This window comes from Phyllostomus hastatus, unplaced genomic scaffold (assembly GCF_019186645.2).
Source record: "Phyllostomus hastatus isolate PE091 unplaced genomic scaffold, TTU_PhHast_1.1 phas_contig_58, whole genome shotgun sequence".
Lineage (NCBI taxonomy): Eukaryota > Metazoa > Chordata > Mammalia > Chiroptera > Phyllostomidae > Phyllostomus > Phyllostomus hastatus.
The window spans coordinates 47829360-47850138 of NW_025333916.1; the positions used below are offsets into that span (position 1 = coordinate 47829360).

The 20779-nt window shown below is 34.6% G+C and overlaps 1 non-coding gene and 1 pseudogene across 1 annotated transcript; one reads left to right on the forward strand and one right to left on the reverse strand.

Annotated features, from left to right (window-relative positions):
* Nucleotides 1–18729: 18729 nt before the first annotated feature.
* On the reverse strand, nt 18730–18858 carry LOC123825008. Its single transcript, XR_006786795.1, has one exon. It is a non-coding gene; the product is annotated as a small nucleolar RNA SNORA63 (small nucleolar RNA).
* Nucleotides 18859–19560: 702 nt separating this feature from the next.
* Nucleotides 19561–20124, forward strand: LOC123824568 (annotated as a pseudogene).
* Nucleotides 20125–20779: the final 655 nt, after the last annotated feature.

Genomic DNA, 20779 nt, shown 5'->3' on the forward strand with positions numbered 1-20779 from the left:
CTTGGTAATTCAGCTAATATTTCCTGTGGTCACCCTGAATGAGGACATACTGTAAATGCTACCATAATGCTTACAGTGAGTCAAGAAACTGCAATTCACACTATGTTTAAATACAAATATTTTAATGGAAAAAATACAGAATCACACAAAGAGTAATAGAAACAAATTAGTAATAGCAAAAAGAACACTACAAGGAAATATATTTATTGACAGCCTAATAATATTTTTGTAACAATGATTCAGAGTTCTAGTAAGTCTTTTGCATACTGTCATGCTGTTACAGATATGACATCATTTGTCTCCAATATTTTTAAGTGTGGTATGTTTACATTTATTCATTTTAATGATAATCAGAAATATGTAAACATTTTAGATTTGTTTCTGATATACCTTAACTAGAAAATGGAACAGAAATATCTTACAATTGTGTTCTCAAGCTCAACGGGCAAGTTTGGAGGACTTATGGATCTGCTCAGCCAGCACTAGCAAAGCAAATATTTCATATAAAAGATATACTGACTCTTGACATCTATTTTGTCATTTAATTAATCTCTATAAATATGTTACTCCATATATGAATCTATATTTCAGAAGCTTAGTTTTTTTAAAGGTATCTTTAACTTTTTACCTTGTATTTTAATATTTTGTTATTACCATAATTAAGCTTTTTCATGAGGGTCCTAAAAGTCTCAATTTTAGGGCTATGTATCTGCTTTAGAATGGCTACCAATACTATAGAATTTGGTATAATTCTAACATATATGAAATAAGAAAAAGCAGTTCCGTAGCTTTTTAAAAATAATTAGTAGTGTAAAAATATCAAATGAGCATTGAGACATAGACTCATTTGTCTGTTACTGAGGGACACTCATAAACCATTGCTTGGTAAAAGCAAAGAACAGTGAGATATTGTCATAACTTTGACCCCTATTAGCCTTAGAATGTATAATGATGTATCCTTTTTAATAAATTAAGGGAGTGTTGTGTTTCAAGGAAGGTCAAGAGTTTGCATTCTGCTAAAAGATGAAGGAAGACAATGGTTTATAATTGTTCACCACTGTATTTAATTACAAGTATTTGTAATTACAATTGGATTTAACAATATGGAGATGATTTGTAGTCTTAGTCATAACTTTTTAAAAGAACGGTGAATACAAAAAAAGTCACAAAAGAGACAGTTAAGCAAAGTGATAACAAAATAAATATAATGCTGTGGGTAGAATCTTAAGGTGACCTTTCATATTGCTGTGCCATGGTGCATATACCTTGTATAATGTTCTCTATTGGAATGTAAATGAGGCCTGCAAATGTGACAGGATAGCCACATCTGTAAGTAGGCTGTGTTCTATGACAATGATGGCAAGGCAGTCACTCCTATGATGAGACTAGGTTATGTGAAATCACTTAGCAGACGAGAGAGAACTGAACTCTTCCGGTCTTAAAGAGCTAAACTATGGTGTTGTGAGTGCATCTTTGAAGGATGATACATAGCAAGAACACACTGCAGTCTTTAGGGGCTGAGAGAAGCTGGGAAGAAAATGGGGACTTCAATCATGCAATCAGAGAAAGTAAATTCTTCCAAAAATTGTAGGAGCTGAGAGGGGGAATCCAAGCCTCAGATGAGATCTTATTTCTAAACCATGGGAACTGAGTGATACTATATTTGTATTCTTATAAACTATACAATCTACAATATTTTGATGTTATGCAGAAATAGAAAACAATGAAACATGCAATAGAAACAATGGGTAACTCAGGATAGGTTTCCTGAGAAGAGAAGAGAATCAATTCTTTGCTCAGGTGGAAACATTGGCTTTAAAGAGAAAAAAGAATAAATTGAAATTATTAAATAAAAAAGAAAGAAGGCAAAGTGTGCACCCCAACTTTGTCTGCTTGAGATCTGGAATGGAGAAAGGCAACATCCAGTTAGAGAGAGCTTCTTGGGATTAGAGTCAAAGACATTTGTAGCAACCTAGAGAGACAGAACCAGCTATCTAATAGGAGCACAGGAGTAGCAGCACTGTAACTAAATGCTGGGCTTGCTGCCTGCTGCAGTGGAAGCTAACCTCGTGAGACAGGTGCTGGTGAAAATAAAAATGATTTATTTGTTTGCTCGCACCTCAAGAAGATGGGGAACTCCTGTCTCAGAGCCCTTCTTAACATCTCAGCGCAGGCAGAGGCTTTTATGAGGATGGACCAGGAAAGCAGAACAGACAAAAGGGAGGGGGTTGAAAGTACTCTGCGTGCAGATGAGCAGAGATACTCTATAAGGACCTCAAAACTGGTCCAGCGATGGTCTGCTGTGTGTCATGCTTGTTTTCATCATCTTGATTCTATGTCATCCAGATTTTATGGTTGAAGGTCAGAAAATCTCCCAGAGCTAGGATGACTAAAAGTTGGAGTCTTTATCTTCTGAAGTTTGTTCTTAGATATTTATACAAATGTTTTATTTATCTACAAGCTACATATTAGAGTTAGCATTTACAGAAACAATGCCAAAAAATGGTGGGGTGGGTAAAACTTCCCCACTGTTACAGCAAAATTCATTTTTTAAAAATCCTCTACATTAGAAGCAGAGCATTTTGGAACCCTGATCATCCTCTCCATAGCATGAAAAGGGAAATGCTCCTGTGTGCTGATACAGTAGACCATATATACATTTGTACATGCATTTTCACCTTTCTACAGCAATTTCCAGGCAATAGTCAATGTGTTTTTGTGCTGTGTTTCAGATGGTCTTCAGTAATTAATCAAATATGTCACTGAATCTAAAAATATGGGGTTGAAGCTTGCTTATTCCCACATCTACAGTCACCAATGAGATTTTGTCTCTTTTGTATTCTACGCTTTAGAAGACTTCTGGCTGCCCAGCATTAATTACCACAACTCCAAATGTAAGAAATTAAGTGATATCCTGAGTATGAAAATATGTACTTCATTTAAAATAATAAGTGGATCAAAAAACCATGGTACATTTACACAATGGAATACTACACAGCAGAGAGAAAAAAGGAGCCCCTACCCTTTGCAACAGCATGGATGGATCTGGAGAGCATTATGTTAAGTGAAATAAGCCAAGGAGTGAGGGACAAATACCATATGATCTCATGTTTAACTGGAACATAATCAACAAAAGAGAAAAGCAAGCAAAATATAACCAGAGACATTGAAATTAAGAACAATCTAACAGTAACCAGAGGGGTGGTTGCAGGGGATAATGGGGGGAAGGGCTTTCAGGAACTACTACAAAGGACACATGGACAAAACCAAGGTGGGGGGTGGAAGCAAGGGAAGGAGGTGGGTTTGGTGGGGTGGGGTGGTGGTGCGGGGTAAATGCAGACAACTATAATTGAACAACAATAAAATAATTTTAAAAAATTTAAAAAATGAAATAATGAGTATCTAAAAATATACTATAAAAGTTTTGCTAAAGCAGAGACATTATGCAGGAGACTGATATAAGGTTACTATCACGTGGAATCTACAGTCCATGCTGCAGCTTGTCAAGAGAAGAGTGGTTGTGCTGCTTCACCAGAGCTCAGGGCGAAACTGCAGATAACCACCTCCATGCACTTTCAGGAGAGCCGACAGGGTCACAGGGCCTTTTACAGAATAAACCTTCGAATCCCAACTTGATTATGATGTTCAGAGCACATGGTAGACCGGAATGAGGACAACTGCTTTGAAGGTGACCTCAGGGGTCTTCTCCACCCACAGTGACGCAGCTGAGAAGCAGGAAGCTGAAAAGCCCTTCCCAATTCTAAATTTGTTAACAAATGTTTATGTATTCATTCAAATCATAAATATGATAAAAATGTGCTAAGCCAAATTGCTCATACAATCGTCAAGAAGAAACCTAGCACCATGTTTTACAAAATAGTTAATTGTTTTGTAACATAAAAGTCTATCAAATCAGAACTTTTGTATTTTTCACCCTAAACTTACACAAAGTTATATGTCGATTATATCTCAGTAAATCTGGGGGCATCAGCACCATGTTCTAATATCCATCTCTGCCATTTCTTGCTTGCTTATTTAAAAAAGGGAAATATCATTTTTTATTCTCTAAACACTGTAGATCTAACAGTCAGTTTATAAAATCTGATCCTCAGTTTTACCTCTGGGCAGTTACTGTTCTGCCACACACCCTGAAATGGATAAAACTCAGGCCTACTAGAATATCTTCAGTTTTCGAAACTGTTTATCTATGGGTAAAAGCTATACTACAGACCCCATCTAATTTTTGAAACTTGGCATATATTGCTTTATTACAAATATGTTTATTTTCTCTCTGTTTTGCCTAATTTTGAAATGTGTCAGTTTAAGTTTCTTAACATGGGTTGTTTTATTGTTTTGTCACTATGAAAGAGAGTCAATACAAGAAGTTGCTAAATTTTATTATATTTTGAGGCAGCAAAACAGAGAGAAAATCTGAGCCATGAAATTTTCGCCTTGGATTTTAGCATTGTTTGCATGGTTACAATGAAGTCAGTACCAGTTGTTGTTTCAGCCTTTGTCATACATCTATGTGCAAATCCAGGAAGGCTTACTTAGGATGGCAGAATGAACCGCCAGTTCCCAGGAAATGCATGGAAGACACGCAGCGGACCTCCTGCTTTGCACACCGGAAACACTGCTCAATTACAAAACAGCCGCTCCGGAACCCTGCCGTCACTAAAATGACGATGACCTTTCTCCCTACGTTTGCTCCTCTTTGGTTAGATCAGCTGATTTCTGGGAGAAAACTTCAGAAGTTTTAAATTCTGTAATCTTACCATTAGTAAGAATGTCTGTATTTCAATAATTAAATAATTTTGGAGGGATGTCAGACAAACAAACCTTTTAACCAATTTCCTTTTATGTAGACAACAGCCTTCATTGCTAACAAAGAGCGTAGAAATGAAAAACAAAATCAGAGACATGGGCTCTGCATAAAAGTACTTCTCCCTTTAGCTGACCTAAAAAATACATGAACCTTTAAAGATATTTTAAAATATTAAATAATACTTTATTAAAGTAAAATTATGGATTAAAAAAGAAGGCTCCTAAGGTTGTAGGAAATGTTTGTGGTTGTATTAGAATTGGAATAAGCTGAATGAGAATTGAAAAAATATCAATTCTCTTGTGTATTATGAAAAGAAAATTAAAAAGTATTATGATTTGTTTTGTGATATTAATAGAAATAAGAAGAGCCTAATTTGTATAATGATTCAATACAATCATTTTATACATGCTATGATGTAAAGCATTTTTAAAAATAATTTGAGGCCTCAAAAATATGTCTCCAAAATAATAAGGATTACAAACAGTGGGTTCACACCATTGGCTGCCAATTAAGATGTACTGGTAGCAACTTGTCTTGATGTAACTCGGCATGAAATTTTTCCCTGTCTTTTGTTCATTGTTATATACTGTATTAACCTAGCATCCAAGTTGCGGAACTGAAAAATACTTTCATTATTTCCAACTTCAATTTCTCTATAAGCTGGCTGTTTTCATTTTGTTTCAAAGATACTTAAACTCCTAAATAAAAATCTAAATTGCTTTTCTCTAATTACTATTACTCTTTTATTATAAGCCAAAGTAATATTGATAGTAATTGAAAATGTCTTTTTACCTAAATATAATCACATTTATTTTTTTAACTATTAAAAAACTTAGTTGTTAGAATTAGCTAATTATAAAATAATAGAAAACAAGTATTACACAATTATTGGAAATGTATTTGAGGAAACTCAAATAACATCATCAATTATACTAAAATACAATAATCCTTATACTGTTTTTGTTCAGAAGAATAAAATTTCATGTTGGATGTAAATTAGTAGTAAACTTTTGGGTTAACGATCTAAAATGAAAATTTAAGTATCTATGCTCATTTCTATCCTGATAAGGAAAAACAGGTTAGTCATAAAAGTAATAATAACAGACAATGATGAAATTTCATGGCATTTATGTCAGCGATCTCAAATTTTAGCATTGCTGCAGCATTACTTGAGGGCTTGTTCAAAAAACATCAGATTCAGTAGGTATGGTGGTTGCCCATGAATTTTCGTTTCCAAAAACTTTCCTGGTGATGCTGATGTTACCCATACCTTGAGAGTAAAATGGCCAATAGACTATTAAAATGATTCTTTGTGATTAGTAAACAAAATGACAATAACAAGCAGTATAAAATGCTATTCCTTGCTTTATATTTCTACCTAAGCAATGGCAAATTTAAACAATGCTAATGTTAAATTTATTCTTCCCATGGAGATTTCATAGTTCCACAGTGCAACTTGTTTAAGAGACATAGAGTTAGGAGAGGGGTGGGGAGACAGAGCTTGAGGAGATGATGTTTTGACTTTTATTTCAAAAGCATATGTGTTTTCTTCAAACAAGGAGAGACTGCTGTGCTTGGAAAGGAAGGAGTGAACCATTTCTTGAGAATATGAGGACCCTAAGGTATTAAGTCAGGTCTCTCTGTCTCTTATGACAGGACAGGGTTTTATTCTTTTTTATTCAAGTCCTGGACCTCAATACAACATTTATGTCTAAGTTGAGATTTAAACTTCTCTAGAACTCAGGTCCTCTTATGATTAATTTGTGAGCCTAGTCCTAAACTTTGTCTGCTCGCTAGTTGATGGAGATGAATGTCTGTTAATAAGCTGCCAACTTTATCATTGGCTATTACTTGGAGCCTTCACTTAATGATTAATCATTTTCAGCTTTTTTTGTCTTTCTCCTCCACAGTGACCCATTTCTACTCTCTTTAAATTACTGTCTCCCCTGTATTTATCAAATGACTGATATGTACTATTGCTAGTGTGTGCTCTTCCAATGGCATAAAACCACATTTCACCACTGAAGAAAATATTAACAAAGACACTGCTAACACATGCCAGAGGCAAGCACTCTTCAGGCTTTACCCACCAGTGATGGGGTCTTTATTACCAGCCGGCAAGTAGTGATTCCGTTGCAACATCCTCTCTTTGTGTGATCCACTGCAACACTCTCTCTTTGTGTCTGTTTTCAACCTCTCCAAGGAAGAAAAGAAGGCATGAGTGAGCGGACGAAAAAAGTAAATTGCAATGCAGTATAAATAAAATGTTGGCTGACTCAGCAGGATACTGAAAACTAGATGATACTTCAGTGATATGTTGTGTGGGGCAAGAGGGCAGACCTTTGCACTTTCACAGTGACCAGTCACTGGATATAGAAATGGGTAGAAAATTGACAAAATAACTTTTTTCAAAAAAGAGCAACACATAAAGAGGGCTGAAAGCCAAGGCAGGACAGCCAGCTTCATTCCAGCAGCTGGGAATAGTCTTTCCATGCTGCAGAATCTGGATGGTATATTACATATGCCCTCAACATAAGCATATTATGTGATTCAAATAAAAATATTTTATCAATCCAGTAAGCTTCTATACTGAAGTGATTATTATTATATGCACACTAATTCCATCTAACTTATAAGAAATGTTCTAATGTCTGATAGTTATGAAAATGGGGTCAGACATACTATACTTATGCACAATTTTTATTATAATACTAAATGAGTTTTCTACAATACCAGTAATTTCTAAAGACAATTTGAGTTTTTCTTTACTTGTAAATATTCTTTTCAGTGCTGTTTATACACTGATATGTCCAAGATATTCTTTTATAAAAATTCAAATTAGTAATATATGAAGCAGATATATAATTCAGCTATCTTCATAGATATTAAGAGTTTTTAACACAAACATTATTTTAATATTTAGCATACTTTCAGTTTAAGAATTCACTGTTGTCATGGCTGAAAGGCAAAATAATTCAGACATTTGTTTGAAAGAAAATAAAACATGCAATATATTACTTAATAAATTAAATTCAAATGCCAATCAAATTCAAAGGTTTAAACATAGTCAACTTGTTTGGAAAGCTGATATTTATTCAACAGATAGAGCAAAGAAACATGGTGATAATATACTTGCTAAGAAAAGTAATGAGTATAAGTTATCACTCATCATGAATAAAAGAAAACATAATTTTCACAAAGTGGCTTATGCTGTTTGTAGATTAAAGAGACCATAAAACACACTTTATTGTGCTTAGGGAAGTAACTGGAATTTTAATAAAATGAAAACATCTTCAGAGTGATGGATTTTTGTACCCTAGATGTGTATTTTATTCAAGAGTAGTCACCCTTGCAACACAAGGACCAATGATGCATTAGAGTGTTTTCCTTCCAAAAGGACTTCAGTTTAAAACACTGTCCAAACACTGGTTCACGATTGATGGACATGTTCTCACAAAGAAAAGCAACATTAAAACAAGAATGCGGTTAAAGATAAATGGTAACTTATATTTTCTTATAATAATATGATTTATGATTTCCTTTTGCAATGTGTTCCTGAATAAATAAAAACTTGGAAAGAGAACGTAATTTTTGGCAGTCATTGTTGTGCTCTTTTAATAGAGTAAGTAGATTCAATATATTTTAATTTTAGGGTTCTGACCATTTCAATACAATGTTGTTGGTTTAACTAAGGTGTCTATTTTGGTATGCTAATTATTATTTATAACTCTACATGTATATGTAGAAATGTAAAGCATTGTTTAAAAATCAAACATACTTTAGAGCATTATTTTTACTTAAAAGATAAATGTGAATAATTTAAAACAAGTTAGCACAAATTATTAACTATAGTTGTATAGACATATGCTTGAGTTGTAATTTTTAATACATTTATACTTGATAGAAACTTTTTGTATCTTACAGGAAACTTTACAGGGCTAAAAATATTGTCTGCCTGAAGTGTTCATTATGACAGATGACATTAAAACTGGATTAAAGACAAACTAGGTTGCCAAATAACTTGCTATTTGCAATTGTGTTGAAAGATGGGCACACGACTTCTGAAACACAGTGAGTGCCATTTGTTCTACCAATTGTGAATGTTACTACTTAAAAAGTCTGAAGAAGATAACTAGGGACAGATGATAGAATCCATACATGGAAGCCAAGATTTACATTAGCATATGATGTTGAAAGTTTTCTCAGAAATCTTCCTAAGCACAGCACATTTATAACAGTGTGTTGATAGACCCAGGGATTGAAATCTCTTCAGAAGCTCAGTGAGTGTCAAGCTCCAGACAGCTAATGGATTACAGAATGATATCCGAGTGCAGCATTTTAAACCTTTAATTTTGAAAATGTCTCATTAATCATTTTTAGACTTGAACAGTTTCATCGCTATCAAAAACAAGTTGTGTTAAAATTAAGTGAAAAACCAGAATCATCAACAGGATATAAAACTCACAAATGAAAAAGACTTGATTTTAACACAATCTGATAAAGTAAACATTAAGAAACCTTGAAAAAGATGTGGGTAAAATATCTGAAAGATGGTGGTTCTAAACCTTCATAAGTACAAATATGAACTGGGAATTCTTATAAATGCAGGTTCCAGGATCCAACTACAAACATTCTGTTTTGTTGTGAGGTTCCAGAATGTATGTATTTAATAACCATCTCACGTAATTCTGATATAGTTGGCCAGTGGGACAGAGCTTGAGGAATGCTTTGTGATTCATCTATTTAAGTTAAACAGCTGGTTTGTATAAACTCTGTCTCTACAAAGATCTTTAGATAATATCTATCCCTCCATTTACTACTTTTATGGTATCTATTACTACCTTCTTGCTCAGGATTTCTGAAAGCAAGATTGTTTTTCTGTACAAAGCTCCCTGATAATTAACATGTGCAATAAAATTGATAAAAATGTATAATATTTAGAAAGGGGACACTTTTGTCTCACATAGACCATAGGAGAAAAGAGGCTAGAAAAAGATGAGAGACAAAAAAAGAGCCTGAATCCATAAAATGAAAGGAAATAGATTAAAAAAATGTTAAAAGCACTAAGCAAAGGCTTCCCCATATCTGATAGAGAACACTATCAGCTTACCTACTACAAATAGTTTACCAGTATGTGTTAGGAGAAATAAGTTAGAGGGAAGAGGTAAAGAAATCAGGAATCTGTTTTCTTCTTCTCCCATTGAACTACTTTAGTCAAAATATATTTATATATTTATCTAATTTTTCATTGGTGTGAAAACTAGTTATGAAAAGTACATAAAAATATAATATACAGTCCTGGCCCTGTAGCTCATTTGGGTGGAGTGTAGTCTCAATAAATCAAGGTTGCAGGTTTGATCCTTCATCAAAGCAAGTACAAGAATCAACCAATGAATGAATACATAAGTGCAACAACTAATCTCTCTCTCTCTTTCTCTCTCTCTCTGTCTTTCACTGAAATCAATAAATATATTCTCAGGTGAGGATTTTGAGAATTTAATAAACAAAATAATGAAAGTACATAAAATTTGTTAATTTTCTGATTTAAGAGATTACCAATATGGTTGTGTTCACCCACTGGAGAATAGCATATAAATGTTTAGGTTAATTTTGAATTTTTATTTTTTTCATGACACCTAATGAGTTCACATAAAACACTGAGTCTTTTTCACTCTTTTGAGAGTGTAATGTATATCCAAGAATTTGTTTCCAAAAGAAACACCAACTTTTAAAGAAAATTGTTAGGCTTATATACTCATAAGATATTGAAATTTTGTCTGTAGTGACAAGTTGCAATACAGTTTCAGTGATAATCTCAGAACCCTCTTAGTTAGTTCTGTCACTTTCATAAGGAAAATGGGGAAAATTCACAATAGTCAATTACAGAATTAGGTCATTTAGGACTGGCTGTCATTTATAAAGTTCAAGTCATTTTTAAAAATTGTGCATGAACTGTGCCAAAAAATAAGGGCACATTTATTAAACATGCATTTATACAAATAAAAAAGATTATCAGTACAGTTTTGGTACTTTCTAAGAAATGTGATGGTTATTACATTGGTTTTCTTTTTACAAGGTAATTATTTCAGCAGTAATGGAGGGCCATTCAAAATCAAAGTGACACAAGAGACTTCTGGCCAAGATGGAGGAGTGAGTAGATACACTTTGCCTCCTCACACAACCATAAGAAGGACAAAAACAAATTAAAAGGCAAAAAAATAACAAGAACTCCCAGAAAATTGAATTGAATGGAAATCAGATAACCAAGGAGTCAAAGCAGAAATATTCATCCAGACTGGCAAGAGCAGAGGAGACAGGCATTTAGGGTGGAGAGGATGCCAGGCAAGGCAGGGGCTAGAGGACCAGGCAGGTGAGGTGGAGGCTGGTGGAACAGGCAGTCCCACATTTGCTTGTGGTTAAACTGGGAGGAACAACTGGGAAGCAAGACAGACCATGCAATCCAGGATTCCAGTGCAGGGAAATAAAACCTCAAAACCTCTGACTGTAAAAACCTGTGGGGGTTGAGGCAGCAGAAGAAATTCCCAGCCTTATAGGATACTTTGTTGGAGAGACCCACAGGATCCTAGAATGTAGCCAAAACCACCCACCTAGGGATCAACCCAGAAGGGCCCAACTTGCTTGTGGATAACAGAGGAAGTGATGAAAGCCAGCCAAGAGCCTACCAGGCTGAATTGTTCCCTCTCAGACCGCTACCCCATACATAGCACCACAGCACAGCAACGTGGGCTGCCCCACCCTGGTGAACACCTAAGGCTCCACCCCTTACTACTTAACAGGCATGCCAAGACCAAAAAATATGGCCCAAATAAAAGAACATATCAAAGCTCCAAAAATACAACTAAGCAATGAAGAGATAGCCAACCAATCAGATGCAGAGTTCAAAACACTGGTAATCAGGATGCTCGCAGAAATAGTTAGGTAGGTTGCAAAATACAGGAAGAAGTGAAGACTTTGAAAAGTGAAATAAAGGAAAATGTACCGAGAACCAACAGTGATGGGAAGGAAACCGGGACTCAAATCAAAGGTTTGGAGCAGCAGCAAGAAATAAACATTTAACCGGAGAAGAATGAAGAAAAAATAATTTTAAAAAATGAGGAGAGGCTTAGGAACCTCTGAAACAACTTTAAAGGTTCCTACATCTGAATCATAGGGGTGCCAGAAGGAGAAGAAGAAGAGTAAGAGATTGAAAACTTGTTTGAAAAAATAATGAAGGAGAACTTTCTTAATCTGAAGAAGGAAATAGATTTCCAGGAAGCCTAGAAAGCTCAGAGTGTCCCAAAGAAGTTGGACCCAAGGAAGTACATACCAACACACATTATAATTACATTACGCAAGATTAAAGATTAGGAGAAAATCTTAAAAAACAGCAAGAGAAAAGGAGGCAGTTACCTATGAAGGACTTCCCATAAGACTATCAGCTGATTTCTTAAAAGAAAACTTGCAGGCAAGAAAGGGCTGGAAAAAAGTATTAAAAGTCATGAAAGCCAAGGACCTACATCCAAGATTACTCTATCCAGCAAAACTATAATTTAGAATGAAAGGGCAGATAAAGTGAGTAAAGTTAAAGGAGTTCATCACCACCAAGCCCTTATTGTATGAAATGTTAAAGGGAATTATCTAAAAAAAGGAAGATGATCAAAAATACTAACAGTAAAATGACAACAAACACACAACTATCAATAAGTGAGCCTAAAAACAACAGCAACAAAACAAACTAAGCAAACATCTAGAACAGGAACAGAATCACAGAAATAAAGATTACATGAAGGGTTATCAGTGGGGAGGTGGAGGACAGATAATGGGGGAAAAGGTACAGGGAATAAGAATCATAAATGGGAGGTGCAAAACAGACAGGAGGAGGTTAAGAATAGTATGGGAAATGGAGAAGCCAAGGAACTTGTATGTATGACCCATGGACATAAACTAATGTGTGAAATGCTGGTAGGAGTGAGGGTGCAGGATGGAGGGGAATAATAGGGAGAATAAAATGGAATAATAGTAATAACATAATCAATTAAATATATTAAAAATAAAAAACAAAATCAAAGGGGCATGAAAACATAAACCAGTACCTGAACTACAGGATTCATAATACCAGATATGTTTTATTGTTTAGTTTTATATCTGTTACAATAATATGATATGCATTAACATTAAGTAGATCATAATTTAGAAAAATATATACTATTTGGGAAATATATGTATTTATCACTTCTATAGTTCAATATGGTGTTTTTTCACTTGTATATATTAGTTAATTATATAACTTGTACTTGTGTTTTAAAAAATACCTGAAATGCCCTACTTAAAAAAGAAGACTAATATAAGGTATTAATTGTTCTGTCTCATAAAAAGGAGAATAAATGAAGGTATTCATACCCACCAAATAAATGTAATATTTACAAAACATTACAACTAAGAAAATTTGTATTTACAGCAGGCAATATACATATACAATTTCTATCAGCATTTAATTACTGTGCTCTTCCCATACATCAGGCATTCTCAGAAGTAATGTTCCTGTTACATTATTTAATTCTTTTTCAAGCTCCTTCAAGTCCATAGGATTTTCATTATACTCATTATATATATGAAGAACTTGGCTCAATGAAAGCTTCATTCTTTTGCTCTAGGTAATAGAGCTAGAAAAATTTAGAGCCAGGATATAAACTGGAGAAGTATGACTACAGAACTTACACCCTTATGACTACATTATATGTGTGCGTACTCCTAGAGAAAATCGCTAAGCAGATATTTATAAAGTATTTATGTGAAAAAATGGTTACTGCAGATAATTGTCCAGTTCCTGAAGAAGGAGAGGATATATAATATCTTTCTTTAGTAAGATAGTAAGTCTATATTATTTCCAGAAGTAATAACAGTTATTTATTTAAAACGATTTCTATGCTTTTTATCTCTACCATGAGAGACTAGCTTTTAGCAGATCATTCATTCAAGCATGCACAGCTAGAAAATCTGTACAAAATATACAAAATATCTTTTTGGACTCATCAGGGAGCGTCCAAATAATGAAGACTTCATGAAGCAAGAGACACCAAAGAAGGAAAATGAAAGACAAGTTCAACCACCATTCCCCCTGGAAGATTTCACTGATTTACAGAATGCTCTGAGTGGCTGAGAAGATGAACAGAGCTTGAAGTAGCACATACCATAAAAAAATCAGAAGTTAAAGTTTAGGATTCCCCAATAGTAATGTGTCTGGGTAAACAATTGCAAGTCAAAGGTATACAAGCTGGGAAAATTAGACATAGACCAGACAACGTAAAAAACTGATAGCCCCAATTCAATGTGTATCACTTGATCTTTGAGTGAACTTGGTCTACTTTTAGCTTAACTTCCTGGTTTTTAACCTAAGCTTCCTGGTGGAACCATGGACAAACTCCAAAATTGTGTGGAGGGAGATACCATCACCAGAGTTTCAGTTTTGCTCTATTTTTTGATACTTAATTTAAATTTTTATTAAAAATCAATGGGTTTATATTATTGACATTGCTTCTATGTGCTCAAGTGCCAGACATGTCACATGAGCCAGTGCATTACAATCTGTGTGGATCAAACCCGACTGGTCACACACTAGTCTTAAGAGTTTCAGTAATTGCAATGCAATTGAATTTGTCACCTTGCTCACTACCAGAAATATTGTCTCTATTAGTCTCTGGCCCACAAGATATTCAATTCCAAAATCCCATTTTGCTATTCTGTTCTCTAAGGCCACTTCCTGTACCAATAGTCATAGCTTGATTTTTCCAGAAGCAGACTTTGACAAAAAGATTGAAGTAGTTTATTAGAGAGGTGTTTGTTCTTAAGAAACACCAAGGAGAAGGGACATATGCATGTAAGAAGTGAGTGCAAGCTTACCTAATGGAGAAACTTACGACTGGAGCTTAACATCACTGGGGAAACCTGAGAGGTGCTGTAGAACATCCTCCTCAGAGTATTTCTGCTGAGAAGCAAGAAGATGGAACACTTGTGCACAAGCCACGATATGTTGTTGAGTGTGAGCTGTTCCCAGTGCCCGCAGAGAATGTTCCTTTCCTCAGGTCCAGCTTGACTTCACACAAAGACTGAGGGGTCCCTCAGCTAGTGACAGACCTTGAAGGAAGTGCTGGCAATTGAAAGATGGGCCAGTATACACTAGAATAGTAGTTGTAAGGGCTGTGTGTGTGGGTTCCATAGGGATAGAACCTGTTCCACAATCCCAAATGTCCATATTCCTGCATTGTTACCCGTGTGTTACATCTGACACATGGATTTAGTCAGCCATAGTTAGTCAACTAGACAAGATCAGCCTATTCCGAAAGTTGATTGTTGAGTATAATGGCCACAGGATTATTGGATCCTGTTCTAAGATTTATTCACAAGACTCAAACATATTCTCCGATTAATTTTTAACTGATTGAGGATAATAATTGGTCTTCTTTTTTAATTTTACATATCTAGGCCGTCTCTAATTTCTTCCTATTGTATCAGTTTCCAAACTGGTCTTTTTTTATTCCTCCCCCTTTCTTATTGTACAATACCTTGCCGTATAAGCTGATCGAAGTTGCCAATGGCACTAAAATTTTATTTTCCACTCTTTGTCTCCAAAGTTACAAGTTCTTCTTAGTTTAAAATTTATTTGCCATTGAACTTAAAGCAGGCAAAAATTTAACCAGGTATATTATCATGTCATAAAATTAATTGCCATTCTTCTGCCCTCAAACATTATTATTCATGATGTCTGGCATTTATTTATGCAGCCAGTCAAACATTTTAATGTTTTTCCAGATATCATGCCACTGCATATGAAAAGTTGAAACAGCTACAACCTAAATAATATGACACTGTAATAGTACATTTTGGATACAGTAAAGGTTTGGATTAAAGAAAGAGCAGAAATAATAAGATATTATTATGTGAGATATTTCCAACAGGATTTGTCAATGAATTGGATTGTAGGAAAAAAAGGAAATAAAGGTATTAAAAGTGACTTTTTTGTTTTGCACCCTGGAGAACGGTAGCGCCCATTACTAAAGTACTGGGAAGGCTGGAAGAACAGTGAAAATTGAATGGTGGAAAAATGTAGAAAGCTTTCTGCTGCCCTGAATTTTGGCATCTAAGTGTATATTTCAAGTAGGCAGAAACAGAAATTTAAATTTCTGTTTTAAATTTAAAATATACATTTAAGAGACCTCTTTATGGCCATTAGCCTTTATGAGACATTATAGTGAACCAAGCCCAAAACCTAGTCCTTCAAAATTAGGAGATCTACCAATGAAGACAAAATAGGAAAAGAAAGGAATTATTAAAAATGACCATAGGATCAGTAGAAAAATACGGTGTTGACAATTTTTTTAAAGTAGCTTCACTGAATGCATAAAGAAGAGAAAATCTTTTACATTCAATAAAATGGGATGTTTTCTATTAGATGTAAAACTTTTAAAGTTTTTATAATACTTCTGAAAACAAAAGCACTGCCCTTCTAAAAGAATAGTTGCTATCTGTTCTCTCTGAGCAAGGCATTATTTACAAATAAACAATTGAATAAATATGGAGAAGTGTAGTCAACTGGAACTGAAAAGCTTCACTTGATTTAAAGAAAAAAGGTAAAACAATAGAGATAATCAAGAGATATTTTACAAGGGAAATTTTGTGTAATTGCTTGCTGTTGAAATAGTAACACCATTATTTATTTTTTACATTACAATGCATAATACACCATTTTCAAGGGTGTCCAAACTTTTGGCATCTCTGGACCACATTGGAAGAAGAAGAGTTGTTTTGGGCCACACATTAAATATATTGTGAAAGGTAACCACAAAAAAAATCTCATAGTGTTTTGACTAAACTTACAATTTTGTGTTGGGCTGCATTCATAGCCGTCCATGCTCCCCTCAGGGTGTGGATTGGACACTCTTGTCAGATGTTTGAAAATTGAACCTAAGTTAGATGTACTCAGACATGGCAAACTGTTTTGTACATATTGATATCATAATCATGTCTAATGTGTTGAGAGAATAATCCAGTTATATAACAGTACACACACTATATTGGAAATATTATCAATAAAAATAAATGCATGCACTTGTGTTTTTGTATACACACACATGAGCACATGTAGAGTTCTACTTCTCTTTGAATGGTCTTTCTTGCCACAACCCCCAAACTCAGATAAAAAAAATGTTTTAGTTCTTTGACTTTCCTGCCTTTTCCTGTTGCTGATGATGTACATTTTTCTACCTTCCTATTCCCTTTAGAATCCAGCTATCTAATGTACAAATATGGTTAGTGGTGGTAAATGTAACCAATTGTTCTCTGTTAATTCATTAGCTAGATAATGTGTTACCTCTCCAAGGAAACGTACTGCCTAATTCTCTGTATGCATCTCCTACAAAAAGCACACTGGGGAAAGCTCTAATGATGGGAATTTAAAAATATCCAACTGGGAGTTAATTTATTCAAGGGGGACTTCTTAGAGTCCTTTAAATCACAGTAATAGAGTAGCTGCTTGCTCCAATAATGCATAAATCAGTCCCATATGCTACAAGTTGCTCAAAGAATGGGAATACGGTTGTTTGATTTTTTCCTAAGGATGAGAGCAAACTAAATGCTTTTGTTATTATTGGTGGTAATGTTTTTCACTATCAAGATTTTAATAAATAGGATTAGATTTGAAATTTTAATGATACAGTAGATTTATAAATAGATGTCTTTCTTTTTATAATCATGTGTAATGATCTATGCAGCATGGCTAAATATAGAATGGAAAATAGCCTTCTTTAATTGAAGTTTGATTAATAGGTAACCTATAATCACCCTCATGGTTTAAGACTTGGCTGTATTAATTATTATTTGAGAAGAATGGGTCAATAGAAGGATGATGGTTATATTAATAGTCTCATTTTACTGTTTCCTATGTTTCCTAATTGCTGTATTTCCGCTACTTTCAGAACTTCAATCATCATCTCTATGCAAATTATCCCTCATCTGAATTCAGGGAATTTTATTTTTCAAACTGTGCCTGGATAATCAATTTATATGTCTCACCAGAAACTTATGCACAATACGGACAAAACTCATAACATTGTTCTTTTTAATATAGCTTTATTTAGCATACCAAAAATATAAAAACAAAAAAATCTTACCTAGTATAAACATAAAAATAGTTAAATGTCATAATTTAATGAAAGACCAAGTATTTTAAAATGTGAAATATTATAATAAAATATATGCTATTTACACAGAACCAAGTTAAAGCAACCTCCACAGTTATCATATGAGATTGTCAATCTTGAGGTCATAATTAACAATGAATCAAACACAGCATCAGTATTTATACTTTTAAAAGGAAAACAAGCAATCAATTTACTTTAAACAGATACAATTCACTGTGACATTCAAAGCAGGGAAGCAGATAGTATGAGTTCTAGGATTCTAGACATAAGCACTGCATGTGGAAGTCTGCAAACCCATCCCACTGGAAGACGTACCATTCAACCCATTCTTTCATTCAGATGTGAACTGGTTGACTCAATTTAGTTACTGCTGAAGAAAAGTACTAAATATATTGGCAAAAATAAAGCTTTATTAAAATGATTAAAATATAATGACCAAATATCCCAGTATATATCAGCCTATTCCTCTTCTGTCACCTGCCTCAAAAATATATTTAACTGATTTAGAGGATTTGCAAAGAAATTGCAGGCAAGTTGTAACTTTGAATGAATCAGCAGACCATTATTAAAAACATCCAATCAGCAGAATCTTGGATGACAGAAGTTACAAAACATGGCATCAACATTTAAGAAGTTTTACAGTAGCAGTGTGGGAAAGGTTCCAGGTGATACTACCATGAATTGTCTTTCTTTTTTTATTTTAATGATATATATGAGACCAAGCACCCCTGGCTGTTACAGGAGTATAGTAGAGAACTATAGTTAAGAAACAACTTTATTTTGAGCAGGAGCAATGACAACACAGCACTTAGCTATATTGTAGTTTGAATCCTGCTTTGATAATACCATGCATCATAATGATGGCAAACAGAATTATTTACAAACCAATGGGAAAGTTGTTTTACCTAGGGCAATGGAGCTCAAATCCCAAACCTGAAAGAAAAGAATACAAGCCTGTCAGACCTAAATGACCTAATCACTTTTCCGTGACAATCATGATGACAACAACAGGACTAACGGAGGAGACAGCACATCTCTTCTTTGACCTGCTGATTCAGTATGTGCTGCCCCAGCACCATCCACAGAAATAGCAGAGGCAGCCCTAAATGAAAACAACTGGAGAGTAGAGAGTGAACTATGACATATTCCAGCAGATTCAGATATAACTCAGTTCCGTTGCCAAGAAAAGCAAGAAGGAAAGCACAGTTTAATAATTCTATTACCAATATACATGCAAACTGTTACAAAGTGATGTCTCAAGAGACTGTAGTTGATCCAGTATCTTTAAGCTGCTGAAATTCCTGTGACAGACAACACTAGGGGGCTAGCCAGAGGAAAAAGAGAGTGGGGGTAGGTGAAGGTAGGAAAAGGGGGAAGAATGGGGGTGGGAAAAGACTTTACTTGGGGCTAGGGGTGGCAGGATGCACTGTGAAAGTGATGTTTTGTTGAGTTTTACACTCGAAACCTGTATGATTTTGTTAACCAATGTTACCTCAATAAATCCTATTAAAAATAAAAATAATGTGTCCAATTTTTTTTTCAAAAATTACCTTTGAATAAGCCAATAGCAGACTGGTTGTCTGTATAAGAACTTATGAAAAGAGCCTCAAAGGAAAGAGAAAAAAAAACAAAGTTAAAAATGTATCCCTGGAATCTAAAATACAAGTTAGAAGCCAGCGAGAATTCTGGTGTGTGTGTATGTATGAGTGTGTGTTTTTTTAATGATGAAGAAGTAACTGGAGAGAGTCACACCCTCTTCATTGAGCCCTCTAGAAAAATGGATAGTATATCTACCACATCCAGGTAAGGGAGACATCTCTATTACTAATTAGGACATGCACTAAGTGAAGGAAATATTTAAATTATGTTTTTATAGACTTCTTTTTGAAATATTTGGGGCTTCAAAAGCTGATGAAAGAAGTTGACCAAATTCAAGTATCAGTTATTTTTTCTATAAATGCCTTAATCAGAGAAAGGAAAAATCTTTATAAAACAACTAATCTAGCAATACAGTCAAAGTGGGATGGCAGAATGAAAACACGGACCTGGCCTGTAGACATTTTTGAGTAGGATTTTATTTTTGTACTCCTTAATGAAGGCTAATTGTTCACATAACATCCCAGAGCCAGCAAACTCAAATTTGCTCCTCCAAAACAAACAAAACACAAGCTCACACTTTCCAATTATATGCCATTTATGTATGTATGTATGTATGTATGTATGTATTTATTTATTATAGTTGTTCAAGTACAGTTGTCTACATTTTCCCACCACCAGTTTCCACTACCCCATCCCTACTTCCCACTCTCAGTCCCATCCCTGTTTGGCTCTATCAATGGGTTCTTTATACTCATTCCTTATGTCCCTTCCCTTTCTTTCTCCTGTCATCCCCCAACTCTCTCCCCTCTTGTTATGTCATTTTGTTCTTTATTTCCATGTCTCTGGTTATATTTTGCTTGCTTGTTTGTTTTGTTGATTAGGTTCCACTTACCGATGAGATCACATGGTATTTGCCTTTCACCACCTGGCTTATTTCACTTAACATAATACTCTCCAGTTCCATCCATGCTGTCTCGAAGGATAGGGCCTTCTTCTTTCTTTCTACTACATAATATTGTTTGAATGTACCATAGTGTTTTTATCCACTCATTTACTGGTGGGAACTTAGATTGCCTCCAGTACTTGGCTGTGCCTTTCAATCAATGCAACTTGGAGCCTTCTATCTAAGTCAGACCTCATAAACCACTTTTACTTTGTT